Here is an 18,703-nt window from a genome sequence, read left to right as displayed (position 1 = left end):
ATATTAGATTATCCTTAGAATCAACATGTTATATAGTGATTATGAAGAAACAACCTGATATTTCTATAGAGGCATTATCATACATAAAAAATGTCTCTGGTTTTCATGCAGAAGTACTGTATACTTCCAAAGTACAATTATTATTATTATTATTTTTTAATTATTATTAAAAGTGGGTCTATAAAGCCAGGAAGATATATGTTTTCCAAGAAAACAGGAAATAAATTTGGTTTTACTAGTCATACCCAGTGGAAAGTCATTAATTTTCTTCTGAGAATAAAATAGAATTGCAAGTGGGTGTTTAAAAAATGCATTAAAATGGCAATGTGCACATAATTTAAATGAGCAAGAGCTGCTAATTATTCTGGCATGTGTTCAGTTACTTTTGTACTATTTCTCCTCTAATGTAAACAAGAGAAATCCTCTTAATTGTCAAAAATAGCTTTTTAGTAAAGGTTTTTTTCTGTCTTTTTTCTGTTCTTTTTGTACAGTTCACATATTTAAGAACTAGTCACAAAGTGTGATGATTTAGAACATTTTTTAAAAAAAAGAATGTGCTATTACTTATATTTTTCGGCTCTTAAAATAAAATTAAAGAGCTAATTAAGCTATTCATTTACTAGAGCAGAAAATAATTATGCAATGTGTATCTGGAGGAATAAACGGCCTCATGTGCATCCAATGAGGTAAAAGCGGGTTGAGACATAGTCATGTAACTGGGTACATGGAGCACATTTCATAATGAAGAAGGCAGGTCCTTTACTATAGTATACTTGATCATTGTTTTCCAGAAATGACATTGATTTGTGGACGTGTCTACAGTATTCTTCATGGCTCAGGACCTTCAGTGTATGACTAAATACTGCAGTCTTATTTTTAAGTTTTTTATCATACATTTACAAAATCTAAATGAGTTAATTAAGTTTATTAGAACATGCTTCTGCTTCTTCCAGTTTGGTGAACTAAATACTCAGCTAGTTCCTGGACAAAACATACTTATTGTTGAGTAACAGAATGTTGGACCAAAATTCTTCCCCCTCAGTTTTTTTTTTTTTTTTTAAAGATTTATTTATTTGAGAGAGAGAGAGCATGCACGTGAGCGGGGGCGGGAAGGTAGAGGGAGGGGGGGAGGGCCAGAGGGCCAGGGAGAGAAGCAGACTCCACACTGAGCATGGACCCTGAGGTGGGGCTCGATACCACAACCCTGAGATCATGACCTGAGCTGAAACCAGGAGTGGGTCCCTCAAGTGACTAAGCCACCCAGGCACAAGATTTGTTTATTTATTTTAGAGAGAGAGAGAGAGAGAGAGAGTCCCTGAGTTTTGATTGAAGCACCAATATGATAGATACCGAAGAGAGAGAACATTGTGAGAACCACATCGATGAGGTAGTAGCTCAAGGACATGAAAAGGGTCATTGCATGGGAGAAGAAAGGGTTAGTGAGGAGGATATCTTTGGAGAAAACCATGTGATAAATCCCACAGTTTCCCCCCACACAGAGGGAGATCCTTCTTCATCTCAGGTCCAGTGAGAACTTCCATGACACCATCTAGAAAGCTTTGTTATGTGGAGTCCGAGTCTGGTGTCAGAAATCTAGAGGGCAAGAGAAGGGCTAACCAACGACCCTGTGGCAGATTTTGGGAGGTTTTTTTGTTTTGTTTTGTTTTTCGTTTTTTGTTTTTGTTTTTTTTTTTTTTTGTTTTTTTTTTTGGGGGTTTTTTTTTTTTTTTTTTTGGCAAAAGCTGTCTCATTGTTTCAGAGACTAGACGTGGGCACTTGGGTGAAAAAGCCAGTGTGGTTTCTGTTAGAGCCTGCCATGTGCAATGGATGAGAAGATATTGGGAGATAGAGGCTGGTTATATACCACTGGTGTACAAAGACTAAGGGGGAATTGTGAATGACCACTTATATATAAATGGGTTATAAAAGCACCCATTTGGGGCTAGACATTATGAGAGAAAGATATCCACTGATAGTAAGCTCTGCAGAGCTCATTAACCCTCAGCTCATGAGGATATCAGTTCAAGTATGAACGTTTGTCCCATGTCTCTGTCATCCTCCTAATTTGACCCTGATGACATCAAAACATCAGCTTGGGAGAGGGAAGAGGAAGAAAGAGAAGAGAAGCACAAAGCAGTGAATTAGGGAAGAAGCCAATCAGCCTCTCTCATTGTAGGCTTTCAACTTGAAGCAGAAGCGAGCTGGGAGAGGAGGAGATTTACTGCTAAATCAAGCCCAGAGTTATAATTATTATACAGAATTGGACATCCTAGTTTCTGAATCAAGACTGTTTTTCTTTCAAGCATAGGGAAACATTATCCCTGCTAAATAAAGCCTAATGGAACAGTGGGAGGCAGAAATAAAGTTGTGTTTTGATTACATTATGATATACATGTGCTTGAGTAACATCGTGATTTCAAATGCAGTGCTGTTTGTAGGAAATGAGGGAAATATCTAACAGTGTAAAAAAAAAAAGAATACTTTGTTGAAATTTGAGTAGCAGATGCAGTGAGCTGTAAGCAAATGCAATCAGGAGACTGAGCTTTGTGCCCAATGGAAGGTGACTGAATAGAACATGAGACTTCTTTTTTAGGTTCAGACCCTGGAAGGGAGATAAGGAAGCTCCAGGTCTAGTGCTCCCTGGCCTCCAGCAGAAGAAAGGGAAAACCTGCTCTGGAGGAAGGCAACCTCCATTGGCCCTCAGGATTCCTATAGATTAATATCTACCAAAGATAAACTCACAATCAAAGATCACCAAAATGACAGAAGAAAAAGCCTCTGTCTCATCATGAGAAGAGTCAGCAGAAACAATAAGCAAAGGATTTAGAGCCCTAATAAATTCAGGTTTCAGAATTATCAGAATGTAAAATATCAAATGATTATATATGAAATGTTTAAAGAAATAACCTGGTATCTCATAGAAATGAGAAAGCAGTAAGGAACTATCCAAAATAAACAGGAAGATTTGAAAAGAGACCAATACAAATTTCAAAATGGGAAAATATAATTGTTCAGTTGATATTGAAAAATTAATGAGTTGGTTAAATGGCAAATTAAACACAATTGAGAGAATCATTGATATATGGATTGAAAGAAATTACCTAGAATGCAGCATAGAAAGACAAAGAGATGGAAAATGTGAGAGTTTATCATCAACAGGCCCTAATAAACGAACTCCTTAAGCAAACATTTTGGCCTCAAAATTCCTTTGCATTCTTAAAAATTATTGAGGACCCCAAAGGGCTTTTGTGTATATGGGTTATATCTATTAGTATTTACCATATAAGTTAAACCTGAAGTTTAAAATTTTTTATTAATTTATTAAATTTATTTATTAAAAAAACAAACCCATTTAGGGTACCTAGGTAACTCTGTCAGTTAAAGATCTCTCTCTTTTTTTTTTTTAAGATTTTATTTATTTGACAGAGAGAGACACAGAGAGAGAGGAAACACAAGCAGGGGGAGTGGGAGAGGGATAAGCCGGCTTCCCGCTGAGCAGAGAGCCCGATGCGGGGCTCAATTCCAGGACCCTGGGACCATGACCTGAGCTGAAGGCAGACGCTTAACAACTGAGCCACCCAGGTTCCCCTAAAGATCTGACTCTTGATTTTGTCTCAGATCATGCTCTCAGGGTTGTGAGATGGATCCCCATGTTGAGCTCCCTGCTGGGTGTGGATGCTTAAGATTCTCTCCCTCTCCCTCTGCCCCTCCCCACTCCCTCTCTTAAAAAAAAAAAAATTTGATGTTAGCATAAATGACGTATTTTAAGGAAAAATAACTTATTTTCACACACAAAAACATTAGTGAGAAATTTTTTTACATTTCTGACAATCTATTGCCTGGGTAAATAGAAGACTGCTAGATCCTCATACCTGCTTCTGCATTCATTCTGTTGCTGTATGTTGTTTTGGTTGAAATGTATGAAGAAAATCTGTCCTCATGCAGATGTGTAGCTGGAAAAGGGAGAAGTATTTTAATAGCCTTTGCAGGTAACAGTGGATATTATTCTTGGTACTGTAGCAAAACTCATCAAATAGTAGTTTCCTAATGGTTAGTTGCAATGTGGAATTTGAAAGCAATATCAGTAAACATTTTTTACATTTTGTTACATTAAAGTTTATTTGCCTATCTTAAGCTTTAAATGGATCTTTTACCTGTGTATGATCTTATAACATCAAAAACTGGTGATTTGGAAAACATTGGTAATGTAGGTCTTCTTAACATTGATACAAAAGTCACATTCATTAACATCATCATTGATCTTGTTATGAAAGTCCATGTACTGAACAGCTGTGAAGCCCATGGTGCGAAATACAAGTTTTCTAAAATTCTAATTTTCCTTGAAAACTTGAATTTTGTCATTGGCAACAAATTCTGTCATTTGTTTTCCTTGAAATAACAGGCTTACTTCATTCAATTTTAAGAAAATGATGCCAGTTATCCAAGTCTGAATAGCCATAGTTCATCCTGTCAGTCATTCTTTTAAGTAAAGATGGTGTTCCATGAAAAAACTGTTTACGTCAGCTTGCAACTCAATCACACAAGTGTTTTCCTTGAGACAACCGTCATACTTCGGTATTCAGAAGTGTTTTTCGTACTTCCCATTTGGTTACAGAGAATATTAAAAAGACATTGTGTAAACAGGGCCAAGATTTAATAAAATTAATATGTTCTTTTCTGCTTCACCAAGCATACTGTTAAGTGAACTAGCATTTCAGAAAATTTGCTAAGAGTGGGTGACAGAGAAGAACAATTGATTCTTAGCTTAGTTTGGTCCACTGCCTTGATTTGTGTTAAGGTACCAGCATTTTTACCCACCGTTGCTTTTGCACCATTAAGGTATGTGTCAATGCAGTGAATAAGACAAATAACACCTTAGTATTATTATGAAAGTATTTTGACCTTCTAGACTCCTCCTAAGAGGGTCTTGGAACCCTTGTCAGTCCATAAAGCACACTGTGAGACTGTTATTCTAAAGAAATGAGAAGAATGTCTCCAGAAGTAAGGTCTAAAATAGAAGAAGGTCTAGTGAACAAAGAAACTGGTAATCTAACGAATCTTATGTGTATAAAATAATAACATCTTATTTGTGGGAATTAAAACACTAGAGTTAAATTATATGGGACAGTGGCATGTAAATTGGGAAGGGTGTTCAGGAGTGAGGGCTGTGGAACTGAATAACTTTAGAATTTAACTTAAATACGAAGGAGATGTTTTAAGAAGGAGAATGTCCAACTAAACATTATAAATTGAATGCTTGCATTTATTTTCAATCCCTTCCCCAAATCACAAGCATGACAATAAATGGATATTTTTATTTAAAAAAATTTTTTTAAAGATTTTATTTGAGAGCGAGAGACCCCATGCAAGTGCATGCGCGTGCCCTCATGAGCAGGGAGAGGGGCAGAGGGAGAAACATAGACTCCCTGCTGAGCTAGACTTCTGTCTTAAAAATATCTATTTAGGGACGCCTGGGTGGCTGTCAGTTAAGGTTAAGTGTCTGACTCTTGATTTTGGCTCAGGTCATGTTTTCAGTGTCTTGAGATCGAGCCCTATGTCAGGCTCCACGTGGAGCCCGCCTAAGATTCTCTCTCTCCTTCTCCCTCTGCTCTCCCCGCCCCCCCCCCCCCCCCCCCCCCCCCGCCCAAAGACAGAAGCCTATAGGAACAAGTGAAGAGACAATAGCAGCCAAATTTAGGAAGCTCATTTAGGAAAGCAGGTGATCATCATCTCAGAGGGCCTGGGAAAGCTGACTTCCAAGCTTCATGAAGAGTCAGCAGAAACAATGAAAAATGATTTAGATTCCTAAGAACTTCAGATTTAGAACCACCAGAGGCAGAATATAAATTATGTACAAAATTGCTTAAAGAAAATAACATATGTCCTCACATAAAAAGGAAAGCAACAAGACGCTCAGAAATGCCATGTGTACCTGGGAGAAATAAATGGCATTATATGCATCCAGATGGAGAAAGCTGAGGAGCAACTGGTTGAGGAACCCTCTGATAGTTCAGGTGTCATTAGGCATGTCTTGGAAGTGGAGGGAAGGTGAGGCCACAAAAGGAGGAGTGGCCGAAAGGTTATCTAGGAAGCGGCTAGCCCCCCAGCTTTTCTACCCTGGAGATCTCCAATGGATAGGGTGATTCGTGCCTTCTGGGCTAGCGAGGGACCAGCACAGTGGGGGTGCAGTAGAGTTAAAGCTTAAACACTGGAGGGTAGGCACTGAATGTGTGTGCAAAGCAGCAGCATCTATCTAAAATTCAAATAACTGTTGTGCGGATTGAAGAGTGATATTTGTGCGTATGTGGTAGGTTAGAAGAGGATGGGGGTATGTGTGAAAGTACTTTAAGTCTTTATTTTCCTGAGTGAGAAGGTAATAGATAATGCCTGAAACAAAAAAATCAAGAAGTAATAATATGAGCATGTTATGTAGAGATATGGACACCAATAGCCTAAGATATGGACACAGCCCAAGAATCAGATAAAAAATTGAAAGTACTTACCTCTGGGGATTAGGGTATGAAGCTGCATTTGACTCAAAAACTATTTGATTCTGGGGCACCTGGGTGGCTCAGTCATTAAGCGTCTGCCTTCAGCTTGGGTCATGATCCCAGGGTCCTGGGATCGAGCTCCACATCAGGCTCCCTGCTCAACGGGGACTCTGCTTCTCCCTCTCCCTCTGCCCCTCCCCTGTTCATGTGCAGGCGTGCACTCAGGTGCTCTCTTTCTCTCTTCTCAAATAAATGGATAAAATCTTTAAAAACCAAGACAGAAAAAAACCTATTTGACTCTAAGCTATGTCCACATGTATCTTTGATTAAAATAAGAATGAAATTTTAAAATTATAAAGGTAACTACTGAAAGAGTAGAAATAGGTTCTATAATTTCAAACTCGTCAGAGAAGAAAAAAACCAGAAAAAGTAATCTAAATAAGATTTAGGAAAAAATACCAGGCCCAGATATTTTTACCAAACTTTAATGAATAAGTTATTTCAGTCTTATACTAATGCTTCTAGAATATGGCAAAAGAGACAATACTTCCCTACTCATTCTGTGAAACTTGTATAAACCTAACACCCAAATTTGTCAAGAACAGTATAAAAAGGTAAATTACTGGCCAGTCTCATTCCTGAACATTGGTGCAAAAATTCTAGATTAAATATTAACAAGCCAAAATCCAGCAGTATATAAAAAAGATAATGCATTGTGAAGATACTGGGCTTCCTCTAGGAATACAAGGGTAGTTTAACATTCAGATATTTGTAAATGTCATTTGTTATTTCAAGAGATTAAATGAGAAAAAAATCAATCCAATAGATGCAGAAATTATTTTGACAAATTCAAGATCTATTTATGATTTTTAAAAAAATCTCATGAAGCCAAATGTTGGAGGATATTCCCTTAACGAGATAAAGGGTATTAAACAAACAGTACCCTACAGTGAACATTTTTCTTAATGATGAAATCTTGGAAGCTGTGAACATTATTCTTAATGATAAAATATTGGAAGCATTCTTTTTAAGATCTAGAAAAGGCAAGGGCACCAACTGTTGTCAGTTTTCATTAACATTTTATTGGATTTCTAGTAAGGCAAGAAATAATTAAGAAGCAAATAGGTCATTATTTGCGGATAGTATGATTCTCTACCTACAAAGTTAAAAGAATCTATAGGCTTCTTAAAGAATTAAGAAGGTGGTTGGATATAATGTTGTTCTATAAGCTATTTGCCATCAACAAATAGAAAATATAACAGGAGAAAGAATATCCCCTTTATAACAGCAACAAAAAATGGTACTTATGAATAAATCTACCAAAAGATGTACATAATCTTCATGAAATAAATTGTAAAACTTTATAGAAAGAAATTAAAGAAGACCCAAATAAATGGAGAGATATCCTATGTTGATATAGTAGAAGATTCTATATCTTGGACCATTGATTCTTTCCAAATTAATTTATAAATTCAATGCAATTCCCATCGAAATCTCAATAGGGATTTTTTCTTTTTTGGTGGGACTTGGAAAAACTGATTATAAATTTTATATGGAAGAGTCATGAGCCAAAAATAGCCACAATACAGAATACAGTGGGTACGATGCTTCATTGTATTTGAGATTCCTACACTTGGGAAGCGGTTGCCTGGTGAGTTATGGCTAGATTCAGGCTGAGATAATGTTTGACTCAAAACCTGGGATAGCTTTCAATGATAATTGAATTTCTTAGAGTTAAAGGGAGAAACACAAACCATATGGAAATAAGTGGAAACATTTAACAGGAAGAGCTATAAATATGCAAATATATCTTTCAGAGTCATTGAAGTATTTTATAATTTCTTCTTATATTCCTTGTGCAGTCCTACAGTGTCCCTTCAACCTCTTTCCGACATCACTAATTAGCAAACTCCCCCAAGTACATGATTGCAGTCACATGAAGTCCTATTGGTTTGCCACCACCTTTGCTATCTTGAGAAACTTATCTGCTCATTGATTTATGTACCAGCTTATATGGATAAGTTGCATTTCTACACCTCTTGCCCTAATACCTTATTATCTCTGCTGACCAAGGATTCTGAATCTCTAAAGTATATTTCTGTGTGTGTAACATTCTGTTAAGTAAAATAAACAGATTACATTGCCTTTTTTCCCCATCAAAGTACATGATATCAACAGATTCTCAGTGCTTTGGAATCATCCCATTGTGGTACTTTTAACTGACTGTATGTCTTCCTGATAGTTCTTCATCTAGAACGGTACTGCCGACTACTGTAGCCACTAAGTATATGTGGCTATTTGAATTTGAATGAATTAAAATGAATAGAATTAAAATTTCAGTTTGGCAGTGAGATTAGCCACGTTTCCAGTGTTCAGGAGCTACATGTGGCTAGTGCCTACCGAACTGGATAGAGCAGGTATCAAACATTTCTGTCACAGGACAAAATTCTCTGGACAGTGCTGATCCAAGACATTTCTTATATTTGTCTTGAGCTTTTTATGTTCTCTACCAGCTGACCTAGGCGACATCCCCCCCAGTATGCCTAGATGTCTACAACCAAGACTTTATGGTCTTCTCTCCCCAGTTTCTCAATCCTTGCAGTGTACTTCCATGAATCATGCTGAATCTGAGGGTTACACTGGGGCCTTGTCATCACCCAGAATCACTGCTTCTGACACTTAAATCTAAGAACTAAGAACTGGTTCTGAGTTCCTTTGCTCTCTGATGTCACTGCACCGGCTCTTTAGTTACCCTGGGACCTCCGGGTCCTAGACCCAGCTATTTGCTCTCATTTGACTCCTCGGTCTTTCTTATTCATCCCAGTGTCCGTCTCTACATGCTCCTCTTGCCATTATCCTACACTCTGCCAATCCTTATAATTCTAATACATCCTCCTCAGCTTCTCTGCCCCCTTATCATGTAAGTGGAGCAGGAAGACTGACAAAATTAGGTGCAACTGAAATTGGTTAGGTGTACTTAACCATGAGTTGTTGTGTTTTTCAAACTGAGTCACAACCCATTGATGAGCTCAATCTAGTGGGTTTTTTTGTTTGTTTTTTAGGTTAAATAGGATAGAGTAGAAAGCATTCATCTCAGAAGGGTAGTGTAAGTTTTGTTTCATGAATCTTTTGTGTTAGTTATGTGTATGTGTGTGTGTGTGTGTATTGGGCCATAATATAAAATGCATTTCTTTTCTTTTCTTTCTTTCTTTTTTCCTTTCCTCTCCTTTCCTCTCCTCTCCTCTTTCTATCTTTCTTTCTTTCTTTCTTTCTTTCTTTCTTTCTTTCTTTCTTTCTTTCTTTCTTTCTTTCTTTCTTTCTTTCTTGGGAGAGAGAGAGAGTGGGGCGGGGAGGTGCAGAGGGAGAGAATTTTTTTTTTTTTTAAGATTTTATTATTTGAGAGGGAGGAGAGAGTGTAAGCTGGGGGAGGGGCAGGCAGAGGGAAAGAGACAAGCTGACTCCCCACTGAGCAGGGAGCCAGATGCAGGCAGCTCGATCCCAGGACCCTGGGCACATGACCTGAGCCAAAGGCAGACGCTTAACAGACTGAGCCTATCCAGGTGCCCCTAAAATGTATTTCTTAATGTAGAATAAAAATGTTTGACGGCTTCAGCTCTATTTTGTCTAGAGGCTTTCAGTGTGTCTGATGTCTTCAGAAGCTATTTTAAAATTTCCCTTCAGGGGCGCCTGGGTGGTCCAGTCAGTTGAAACACTGACTCTTGATTTCAGCTGAGGTCATGATCTCAGGGTCATGAGATGGAGCCCCATGTCAGGCTCCGTGCTCAGTGGGGAGTCTGCTTGAGGATTCTCTCCTTCTGCCCTCCCCCCGCTGGCTTGTGCTCTCTCTCTAAAGTAAATAAATAAATCTTAAAAAAAAAATAAAATAAAATTTCCCTTCAGTCCTTAGCCCAGTCCTCACTTTTCAGCGAGGCTGTCAGGCCAAACACCTTGAACGTCCTCCTCTACCAAGAAAGACACATCCATCTGCCCCTGTTCTTCTTCCTGCTCTTCTGCCTTAATAACAGAGATGGTTACCTATTGTTGATAAGGAGCTCAGCTCTTTCTGTCCTTGGTGGCCCTGCTTCATTGTCTCTCTGCTCTCTTGGGTCTTCACTCTTTCTCTTCCATAGTCTGTGTAAGTATGCAGTTTCCTACCTTTTAAGAAACATCTTCCTCCATCCTGGATCATGTGTTCTCTGTGTGTATCTTTTTTTTTTTAAAGATTTTATTTATTTATTTGAAAGAGAGAGAGAATAAGAGAGAGCACATGAGAGGGGGGAGGGTCAGACGGAGAAGCAGACTCCCTGCTGAGCAGGGAGCCCGATGTGGGACTCGATCCCGGGACGCCAGGATCATGACCTGAGCTGAAGGCAGTCGCTTAACCAACTGAGCCACCCAGGTGCCCCCTCTGTGTGTATCTTACATCTACTTCTTGTCATAGTCATTTAAAGTTTTTATTTTAAAACACATTATCCTTTAAAATATTACCTTTGTTTCCCTTGCTTATTATAACAGTAACACATGTTCTCTGTAGAATATTAGGAAATGAGAAAGTCGCCATGCTTATAGAAGAAGTTTCCACCTGCTGTGGCCCTTCTTCACAACCTGTGCCCCTCAGAAGCCTCTGTGACCTGGCATCCATTTCTCTCTTTCGGTGAAGCTGACCTTGTCCCTCACCAGTGACCTCTACATGTTCTGGCTCTTGATTTTCCTCCTGGTAATAGGAAGCCCTGTTGACCATTTCTCCCTTCTCCAAATTCTGTCCTCACTTAACTTCTAAGTCACCCCCTTTCCTTGGCTTACCTCCCACCTCTGTGGTCATTCCTTCTCAGTCTTCTTCCTGGTTCCCTCTTCCTCTGGTCACCCCTTCATGGTCAGTGTTTTCTCGGTCTCTCTGCTTGTGTTGCTGCCTTTCCCAGCTGTATGCCATGGTATATGCAGGTCTCCTCTAGCCTGCAGTTGTGGGCGCCACATGAGCCCTGATCACTTGTGACTATATCTCCAGCCTAGTGTCTGGAGATGTCTAGGGGCATCTCCACTTGAGTGCTCCAGAGCACCCCCAAATATACCTAAACGGCACTCATTAGATTTTCTCCAAACCTGTTCCTCGTCCCAGGTTCTCCACCTCAGTAAATGACACCCTCCCTCTACTAAGTTGCCCCATAAACTTGCATATGTTTTAATATTGCTCCCTGTTCCTGCCCACGCCTGTGCAGTCACTGATTGCACATCCCTCTCTCTTGCCTCTATGTCCTCTTCATCCCAAGGACAGCTGCCCACCCTGGGCCAGTCCCTTCTTGCTTGCTTGTTGATGGTGTCCTCCTCACTGGTCTCGCTCTCTCTAATCTTGCTCCTTATTAATCTTTCCTCTACTCTGCCACCACTATGATATTTCAGTTTTTGAAAATTGCAATAAGATTGTACAAGTAGGCACTCGCACATTTTTGTTATAAACATCTTTTTTTTAAAGATTTTATTTATTTGAGAGAGGGAGAGAGAGAGAGAGCGCACCCACGTGAGTGGGTGAAGGGGCAGAGGAAGAGGAGAATATCCAAGTAGACTTCTCCTGAGCGGGGAGCCCCACTTGGGGCTTGAGCTCATGACCCATGAGATCAGGACCTGAGCCAAAACCAAGAGTCGGGTGCTTAACTGACTGAGCCACCCAGGTGCCCCTTTGTTATAAACATCTTAAGCAGAAAGGTTGAGTAAGAAATGAGTCTCATTTCCCCACTCCCACTCTCTTCCCCAGAGATAATCACCATGGACAATGTGCTGTGTGTCTTTCTGGACCTTGTCCTATGCATTTACGTGTACATATAGGTTCATAAACTGTGGGATTTGATTTTTACATCGATGGGATCATACTGTTCACTCGAGGTTTTTTCTTAATGTCTTAGCACATTTTGTATTTCAGTATATACACATCCACATAATTCTTTAAATTGCTCCATTACTTTACATAGTAGAGGCTTAATTTCCCTTTCTTCTACTAATGGGCATTTAGATTGTCTTCAGTTTGGCCATTACAGATAATACTGCTGTAAAAAGCTTTCTACATACATTGTGTCATAACTGAGAGCATATTTCTGTTGGACAGATACTTAAAAGTGGAATTGCTTGTCAAAGAGTACATGCACCTAAAATTTCAACGGATACTGCCAAATTGTCTTCCAAAGAGCTGTGGCCGATTTATATTTCCATAAAGACCATTTCCTAACACTCTTACAGTAACACTGAATATTTGCAAATCTGATTGTAAAATGTATCCAATTGTTGCTTTTATTTGCATTCTTTGGATCAATAGTAATCCTAGTCATTTTTTCACAAGTTTAGTGTGAAACCTTTTGGTGAAATGCTTGTTTTATTCTTGCCTATTTTTAAATTGTGTTGTCTTTTTCTTACTGATTTGTGGGAGCTCTTACAAATATTTTTTCCTGCTCTATGGCTTTTTCTTATTTTTGGAAAGTACCTTGTATAATTTAAAAGTTTAAAATTTTGGGCTCCTGAGTGGCTCAGTTGGTTAAGCCACTGCCTTCGGCTCAGGTAATGATCCCAGGGTCCTGGGATCGAGTCCCATATCGGGCTCCCGGTTCAGCGGGGAGCCTGCTTCTCCCTCTGACCCTCTCCCCTCTCATGCTGTCTCTCTCTCTCTCAAATAAACAAATAAATAAAATCTTTAAAAAAATAAAAGTTTAAAATATTTTATATAATAAAATGGTCAATATATGGCCTCTGGGTCTGGTAAAAACTTTTCACTCCAAGATTATATTAAAATGATCTTGTATTTTCTTAGGATGCTTTTATAGTTTTGTTTTTACACTTAGCTCTTTAATCCATGTGGAATTTATTTTTGTGCAACACAGGAAGTAGGGATCTAATTTTGTTTCCAAATGGTTAGCTATTTGCGCCAATGCCATTTTATGTAAAATGCTGCCGTTATGATAACAGAAAGTGGCTGCTTCTAGATTCCCTCTTGTCCTCTGTTGACTATACCACATGTTTTAATCATTAAAGCTTCATGTTTTGAAACCTGGTATGGTAAATGCTCCCTTGTTGTTCTTTTTCAAATATACTCATACATTTTTCTCTTCCAGGTGAACTTTATAACAAGCTTATAAATCCCATAAAGAACCATGCTTGGATCTTTTTTTTTTTTCTCCATGCTTAGATCTTGATTGAGATTATATTGAATATTTGGATTAATTGGAGAGTTTTACAATTTTGAATTTTTTCATTCTGAAATATAGCATATTTCATTTACTCAGGTTTTCTTCAGGATATATTTCAGATAAATTGTGTATTTTTATTTACATGAGTTTTATGCATTTCTCATTAGGGATGTTCCTGGATATTTCAGCTTTTGTTATTTCTATAAGTGGATATTTTTATTTTTATTTTTTAACTTGTTATTTCTTATTTTTATTTTATTATTTTTTGTGAATGGATATTTTTTTCATTACATTTTCTAACTGGTTATTGTTGGAATGCAGGCAATTCACTGATTTTTTTGTGTGTTGATTTTGTGCTTAGCCACCTTAGTGAACTTCTGTTTTTTCCTTAAAGATTTTATTTATTTATTTATTTAGTGGGGGGAGTGCAGAGGGAGAGGGAGAGAGAAAATCTCAAACAGACTCCCCGCTGAGCGTGGAGCCCCATGCCGAGCTTGATCTCATGGCCCTGAAATCATGACCTGAGCCAAAATCAAGAGTCAGACATTTAACTGACTTAGCCATCCAGATGCTCTGAACATCTATTATTTATATATTAATATTTTTTTCAGCAAGTTCTAATGGACTTTCTAGCTTGACAGTGACATCATCTTCAAATAATGAGTGTTTAATTTCTTCCTTTGAGATCTTTTCCACTTATTTCCATTTTCTTAAAAACTTTTTTTGTCTTTATTACGCTGGCTAGGATGTTGTGGTAGCATTTTTGTTTGTTTTCCAGCATCTCTTTCTCCTAACCACACCTTGATTAATTGATGAATTATTTGTATATTTGTGGGCAGTCATGGAAGAATGGTAAATCCTGGGACCCTGCTTTCCCATTATGGAAGTAGCAGGGGCCCTTGGATATTTTTTTCATTAGGTCTTTCCCATCAGTGCCCCTGCATCATCAATGGGCAGGTCCATGACCCAAGTTTAGCCAATTAGACTTACCATCCTAGGACTTTGGCTCTTGAAGAAAGTGAACCATATGAAAATGAGCAAGAAAAACAGCAATTCATTGATTCCAGAGACCAAAGAATTCCTGTCAGTTTCTGAGCTAGGTTCTCCAGCCTTCTGGTTGATGCTGTGAACTTTCTACAAGTTTTCCAATAAATCCTTGCTCCCTTTAGATTAAATTAGTCAGAATTGGTTTCTGTTGCTTGCATCCCAGATACTTTTATCTGATACATTTTCTTTCTTTCTTTTTTAAAAATATTTTATGTATGTATGTATGTGTGTATGTATGTATGTATGTGAGGGAGAGGGAGAGAGAGAATGAATGAGCATGAGCAGGGGGGAGAAGCAGAAGGAGAGGGAGAAGCAGGCTCCCCAATAAGCAGGGAACCTGATGCGGGACTCGATCCCAGGACCCTGGGATCATGACCCAAGCTGAAGGCAGACAACCTACTGAGCCACCCAGGCACTCTGATATATTTTCTTGGTCTTGTCTTTAATTACAGTGCCTTTACTAGTTCACCATCAAAAATTTGCATGGTTCTGATGGTTAACTTCTGTCTAGAAAAAGGAAGTTTCTTTCTATTCCTACCTCTTAAAGGTTTTCTGAATCTAAAATAGGATTTTTACTTCAAAAAGACTACAGTCTTCTGTGAAATGCATTTTTGTGTCTATCAAAATGGAGAAAATCCCATTTTCTCCTTTGTCAGTGAGATCTCCTAACATTGACTCATCCTTGCATTGCTACAACAAGCCTTATTTGGTCAATTTATATGTATATTATATACAGTATTAATATACTGCTATATTTAATTTACTAATATTTGGTTTAGGATTTTTGTGCCCATATTTTTGAATAATATTGTCAATAACTGTCTTATTTCGTATGAAATTTAGTTGTGCAAAGTTATGTTTCATTTGAAAAGTAAAGTGGGAAAACTTTCTACCTTTCCTATGATCAATCTGGAATTGTCTAAAATAGAAACCATTTTTTCCCTTAATTTTTTCTAGAACTCACTAGTAAAACCATCTAGATCTTCTTGATGCCTTCTCAGGGATAGATTTTTAAAATTACATTACAATTTTCTCCAGTGGTTGTTGGTCTCCTTGTGTTTTCTATCTTCTCTTGACTCAATTATTTTATATATTTAAAAAAAATCCACTTACTCTAGGTTTTAAAATTTGTTGATAATAACCTATATATAATATTATTTTAAAAATAAGAACTTTCTATAGTTATGCCTCTTTTTTTTTTAACCCTAAAACATGTTTCTCTCTTTCCTTAATCATGCATGATAAGTTTGTCTACCCTCATTTGTCTTTAAAAAATTAAGTCTATCTTATCTTTCTTTTCCATTTTGTCAATATTTGTATTGTCTTCATTAGTTGCTTTTTTTTCTACTTTCTTTGGGCTTGTTTTGTTTTTGAGTTGATAACTTTTATGGGAGACAAAGCCCACCTTCTCTATAAAAGCAGAAAATGTTGGTCTTTCCTGTAGCTTGGACACAGGCACACGATCTAGGCTCCAAACACAGGGATGCGACCCTGGTGTTTGAACTGACAGCGATGGCACAGAAGTCAGAGCATTGGCATCTGCAGCAAGACCAAGTTCTTGGGACAGCAGTGACAAGACCGCCAGGGGCCGTCTCTGCGTCTAGGGCTGGCAGCGGCAGCGGCGCCCGATGCGGTTGCTGGCACCTGGCGTGGCAGAAGCATTGCCCTGTGCAAACTAGTTTGGTGGCACACTCGTGGGCATTGTCTTCACTGTGCAGCTCTCAGCTTAGTCCTACTGCTAAGCCAGTGCTTCTGTGAACTAACCGGTGTCCTTTAATTAAAGTCATTTTCTGCCTAAGTTAGCCAGAGTTGGTTTCTCTTGCTTCCAAATAAGAATCTTAACTGGAGGGGTGCCTGGGTGGCTCAGTTGGTTAAGCGTCTGCCTTCGGCTCAAGTCATGATCCCGGAGTCCCAGGATCGAGTCCCAGGATCGAGTCCCAGGATCGAGTCCCAGGATCGAGTCCCAGGATCGAGTCCCAGGAAATGCTCCCTGCTCGGCGGGGAGCCTGCTTTTCCCTCTGCCTGCCACTCCCCCTGCTTGTGCTCTCTCTCTGACAAATAAATAACGTCTTAAAAAAAAAGAATCTTGACTGTATACATGCTTTCATTGTTGCTACTTTCTACATAGTGTTTCTAAATAAAATAGTGTTTCTAAATAACATTTTTATTTCCTCTTTTTCACAGGAATTATTTAGGAGGATATTTAAAATATTTCCCAGTTGATAAATATTTTGGTTTTTTTTGTTGTTGTTGTTAAGTTCTCTTTTTGTTGTGATAAGGTCAGTTAATGTGGCTTGTAAGATTTTTTATTTTTGAAATTTATTGAAATTTTACCCGTGATCTGATATATGTCACCTTTCCTTACTGTCCAATAGTATATTTTCCATTTGTGAGTAGAAAGTTTCCTTTCTGAATGTAGCCATGTGAGGATTTGTTAATTTTACCTTTTATTTCTAAGAATTTGTCTTCATAATCGATTATATCTTTTTTAGTATAAAATATTTTTGTTTCATTTACTATTTTTGTTTTTTAATCTTGAATCCCATTTTTTTAGTATTGATATTGCTACATTTGCTATTTTTTGTTACCAATTGTGTATTTTCCATACTCCTATTTTAAAGTTTTATTCGTAATTCCTTTTCTTTCCTTCCCTCCTTCCTTCTTTCCTTCCCGCCCTCCTTCCTCCCTCTCTCCCTCCCTTCCTCCTTCCTTTACTTGATGTGCAAATCTCTGTCTTTTAAAGGCGGAACTTAACATATTTGTGTTTATTATGATTATAGATACGGTTAATTATAGTCCTACTAGTTTATCTTATATTTGTCTTTATTTCTTGATTTTTTTCCTTTTAGGTTTTTACTGGGTTTATTACCTTTTCTTTATTTAGTTTTTGTTTCTCTTTTCCTAATCATTTTCCTTTAAGTTTTTAGCCCATATATTTAAACCTAAAATTTTACTTCAAATTTTAGAGCAGCATTACCTAATAGAAATTAATGTGGTGATGGAAATGCTCAATATTCTGCAGATAAGACTGCTTCCTGTATTACTGCAGAGTAGGCACTAGCTGCATGTGGCTGTTGAGTCCTTGAAATGTGGCTTGTGCAACTGAGGAACTGAAGTTTTAATTTTAATTTTAATTGATGTAATTAATTAATTTTAGTTAATGCAAATCCATGCAAATTTCCACAACCACATGTAGCCAGTGAGTACCATTGGTATTAGTTTGCTACCACTGCCCTAACAAAATACCACAGACTGGGTGTCTTAAACAAGAGCAACTTAATTTCTCCTAGTTCTGGAGGCTGGAAATCCAAGATCAAGGTGCTGGCAGGCTTGGTTTCCCCTGAGGCCTCTCTCCTTGGCTTGTGGATGTCCTCACTTGGTCTTTCCTCTGTGTACACCATCCCTGGCCACTCTCTGTGCATCCACATCAGATTGGATGAGGCCCCACCCTACCAGTCTCATTTTAACTTAATCACCTCGTTAAAGGCCCTATCTCCAAATATAATCACATTCTGAAATACTGAGGGTTAGGGCTTCAACATATGAATTTTGCAGGGACACAGTTCAGCCCATAACAACCATACTTGGAGGGTGCAGGCCCAGAGTTAATCTGTATTTATTTTTTTCCTCTACACAGCTACTCACCTTAGGATGCTTTCATTTTTCTCCTCCCCATCCTATACCACTATCTGCCATATGGTAATCATCTGGAATTCTACTTCCAATTTTTTCTTGCTTTCTGCATTAGCAATGATTAGAATTAACTAGAAATTTTACATATTTGTTTATCATTTTTTCATGTATACCATGTATTTCTCTTTCTAAGATTTTATTTTATTTATTTGACAGAGAGAGAGATAGTGAGAGCAGGAACATGAGCGGGGGGAGTGGGAGAGGGAGAAGCAGGCTTTCCACCGAGCAGGGAGCTTGATGTGGGGCTCGATCCCAGGACCCTGGGAACAGTGACTCAAGCCGAAGGCAGACGCTTTAACGACT

At 38.2% G+C, this 18,703-nt stretch overlaps 1 long non-coding RNA gene across 2 annotated transcripts in view; it reads right to left on the bottom strand.

Annotated features, from left to right (window-relative positions):
• LOC113911941 overlaps positions 1-18,703 on the bottom strand; it is a 38,991-nt gene that overhangs the window by 11,029 nt on the left and 9,259 nt on the right. For both annotated transcript variants that reach the window (XR_003516639.2, XR_003516638.2), the window contains exon 3: positions 3,873-3,953. This is a non-coding gene — a long non-coding RNA (uncharacterized LOC113911941). The remainder of the gene's footprint in view (positions 1-3,872; positions 3,954-18,703) is intronic.

The sequence above is a fragment of the Zalophus californianus genome, chromosome 12, assembly GCF_009762305.2.
Source record: "Zalophus californianus isolate mZalCal1 chromosome 12, mZalCal1.pri.v2, whole genome shotgun sequence".
In the NCBI taxonomy this organism is placed as follows: Eukaryota; Metazoa; Chordata; class Mammalia; order Carnivora; family Otariidae; genus Zalophus; species Zalophus californianus.
This window is presented reverse-complemented; position numbering and strand designations above follow the sequence as displayed.